This window comes from Triticum aestivum, chromosome 2D (assembly GCF_018294505.1).
Source record: "Triticum aestivum cultivar Chinese Spring chromosome 2D, IWGSC CS RefSeq v2.1, whole genome shotgun sequence".
NCBI lineage: Eukaryota > Viridiplantae > Streptophyta > Magnoliopsida > Poales > Poaceae > Triticum > Triticum aestivum.
Window position 1 is genome coordinate 388,117,675 of NC_057799.1, and position 4,083 is coordinate 388,121,757.

Consider the following 4,083-nt stretch of genomic DNA (forward strand, 5'->3'; position numbering starts at 1 on the left):
GATCGGCTTCAGTTAGCAGCAGTAGCGAAGGAATCGCTCGATCGGGTTTAGTTAACAGCCATGATCGATCGCTCGGGTTCAGTAACACGTAGCCTGCAGTGCAATCGCTCGGGTTCAGTTAGAGCCTAATGCCTCGCTCGGGTTCAGTTAGAGCCCAATGCCTCGCACCCCACGCGCGTGCGTGTACGAGAGAAACGCGCATCGCTCGGCCCCGACCACCCACCCTAACCGGGAACACCCCGATATTTTCCTCGCCCTCGCTTCTACCACGGTTTTTTCCGTCATGGACAGCCCAAAGAATGTCATGCAGCTGCGTCTCCGGCCCGCCCAGGACGAAAAGCCCATTTTCGGTCATGATTTTTTGTCATAGAAGTAGGACCCCACCACATCTATGATGATACCGGGTTTTGTCACAATTATCGTCATAGAAGTGTCATAAGTATGACATAATTTTTTTTCGTTCGGCCCAAAATGTCACGGATGTGTCTTTTTTTGTAGTGAACCCAGCAACACCCGCCAAGAAGGATCTAAGTCACATTACTTGTTTCAAGTGCGGGAAGACTGGACACTACGCCATCGAGTGTCCCAAAGCAAGGAATGGAAATGGCAATGGAAGTTCAGGGAAGAAGCCCAACCCTTTCAACAGGGGACAAGTGAACCACGTTAACATGGAGGAGGTTGAAGAGCAGCCATATGCAGTTATAGGTAAGTTTTCGGTTAAGTCATTTACTGCGATCGTTCTTTTTGATACTGGTGCATCGCATTCATACATATCAAGGGGATTTGTGGATGAGTATAAGTTGCCCACCAAAGTTCTTAAGACACCTATGTTAGTAAGCTCACCAGGAGCGGAGTATATGGCAAGCAAATGATGTTTTCAGATGCCATTGACCATAGGTAGGCATGTTTTCCCCTCAGACCTAATAATTCCGGAGTCACAAGGATTAGATGTGATACTAGGCATGGATTGGCTATCGATGTATGGGGGTAACGTCAATTGCGCCAGTAAGTCAATTCTGCTCACCACCCCGGAGGGAAAAGGATTAAGTATGCGTCACGGCATGCGCCGAGGAGAACCCAAGTGAATTCCCTCTCAGGAGTTGTTCAGGAGGAAGTGCCTGTAGTGAAGGATTACCCGGATGTATTTCTAGAGGAACTACCAGGCATGCCTTCAGATCGAGACATAGAATTTTTGATAGAGCTATTGCTAGGCACAAGACCAATATCGAAGAGGCCATACCGGATGCCCGCAAATGATCTGGAGGAAATTAAGAAGCAGATTAAGGAGCTATTGGAGAAAGGTTACATTCAACCAAGTTCGTCGCCGTGGGGAGCCCCAGTGCTTTTGGTTGAGAAGAAGGATGGATCCTTGAGAATGGTGGTTGATTATCGTGCGCTGAATGAAGTGACGATCAAGAACAAGTACCCACAACCGATGATAAATAATTTGTTTGACCAGCTGCAAGGAGCTAAAGTATTTTCCAAGATCGATCTGCGATCAGGATACCACCAGCTGAAGATTCGAGAACAGGATAAACCTAAGACAACTTTTACCACAAGGTATGGGCTATATGAGTACACGGTAATGTCATTTGGATTGACCAATGCCCCTGCTTATTACATGAGTATGATGAATAAGGTGTTCATGGAGTTCTTGGATAAGTTTGTCGTGGTGTTCATTGATGATATTTTGGTATACTCGAAGAATGAAGAGGAGCACAAGGAGCATTTGCGCTTAGTTCTCGAGAAGCTCAGGGAACATCAGTTATATGCCAAGTTCAGCAAGTGTGAGTTTTGGTTGAAGGAAGTTGGATTCCTCGGACATGTTATATCTGGAGAAGGTATATCAGTAGATCCTACCAAGGTTCAGTCTGTCACTGAGTGGTTGGCACCCACCTCAGTTGGAGAGATCCGCAATTTTCTAGGACTCGCGGGATATTACCGGAGATTCATTGAGAATTTTTTCAAGATTGCGAAGCCCATGACGGAGTTATTGAAGAAGGACACCAAGTTTAAGTGGACCGAAGAATGTGAGGCCAGTTTTCAGGAGTTGAAGAAACATTTGGTTACAGCACCAGTGCTGATTCTGCCGGATATACACAAGGATTTCCAAGTGTATTGCGACGCTTCTCGCTTAGGACTTGGAGGTGTACTTATGCAAGACAGAAGAGTTGTTTCATATGCCTCACGCCAGCTTCGACCGCATGAGTTGAATTATGCCATGCATGATTTGGAGTTAGCAGCTGTAGTTCATGCGCTCAAGACCTGGAGACATTTTCTTATTGGAAACCGTTCTGATGTGTACACAGATCACAAGAGTTTGAAGTACATTTTCATTCAGAAGGAGCTGAATCTCAGGCAAAGGAGATGGTTGGAGCTTATAAAGGATTATGATATGAAGCTGCATTATCATTCAGGAAAGGCCAATGTTGTAGCAGATGCTTTGAGCCGGAAGAGTTATGTCAATACCCTCATAAGCAGAGGATTACCAAAAGAGTTGGTTGACTATCTCAGGGAACTACGTTTGGAGATAGTTCCAAGAGGATCTGTTGCAGCAATGGAGGTTCAGTCAACATTATTGGGAAAGATTCGAGAAGCTCAAAAGGATAACAAGGAAATTGCTGAGATAAAGGAGAAGATGAGTAAAGGAAAAGCCAAAGGTTTTCGTGAGGATGAGCACGAAACTTTATGGTTTGTGGACCATGTTTATGTACCCAATAGTGTAGATATCAGAAAGTTAATACTTCAGGAAGCTCATGATTCGCCATACTCGATAAACCCCAGAAACACCAAGACGTATTTGGATTTTAAGGAGCGTTTCTGGTGGACAGGCATGAAGAAGGATATTGCCGAGTATGTAGACGTATGTGATGTATGTCAGAGAGTGAAGGCAGAACATCAGAAGCCAGCAGGATTACTGCAGCCTATGCCGATACCCGAATGGAAGTGGGACAAGCTTGGCATGGATTTCATCACCGGATTACCTAGGACTCGGTCAGGGTATGATCTATCTGGGTAGTAGTGGATCGTTTTACCAAAGTGGCTAGCTTTATCCCAGTGAAAACCACCTATACAAGTGCGAAGTTGGCCAAGATATATATGACCAGGATCGTATGTCTGCATGGATGTAACATCCCAAAATTCTAAATTTTGGAATGTTATAATAAATAGATAGATTTGATTGTTTGTTGGATTGTTGTGTGATTGATTGACTGAAAGTGAGTGAAATTCAAAACTTTTGAAGGTTAAATGAGAGGGAATAAGAGGACTTTCCCAAACTTTCATTTTTGCTTTTATGATCTCCGTAAATTCAAATTCTTTTCACCACAAAACCCTAGAGAGAAGATGACATGACTTCTTCCATTTATTTAAATGACAAGGGGTGTTGAAAATATTTGAATTTCATTTGAAAATATTTTCCAATTCTGAAACTTTATGCAACTCAATGATTTTCATGAGAGAAGATAAAATGACTTCTTCAAAACATATGAAATAGGAGTTGGGAGTTTCAAAGGATTAAATTCAAAGTCCCATTGAAATTATTTTTCCAATATTGGACTTATTTGAGTTCTATTCAAATTATTTTTCTCCAAAATAAAAATATACAGAAAATAGGGTAACATGATTCCCTACGTCAGAAAATTGGAGAGAAATAAATTAGAAAACATTTTGGTATTTTTAAAATGATTTTTATTGGATTTTATTAAGGCAGTAGCACTCTTTGCTTTATTTAAATTTGTGAGGATTTTATTTTGACTTCACAAAAATGTTCACGTTGTAGGAAATCTTTTTCTGAAAATTTTGATATATTATATGCCTATATAATATTTTAATTTTCTTTTGTTTTATTATTTCTTTCTCTGTTTGTTTTAAAAAAAAACTTCTCCCCGAACTGGGCCGGCCCAGCCGAAGCCAGGCCAAGGCCCACCTCCGCGCCACCTCGCCCGTCGTCCCCGACCGGGACTCCTCCCGGAGTCCGGCGCCGCCACGCCGTCGCTGCCCCTCGCCCACGGCAGGCCCCGCCTCCCGCGCCTATAAATAGCGCTGCCCGGGTCCCGCCTCTCCCTCTGCTCCCACCGCCGC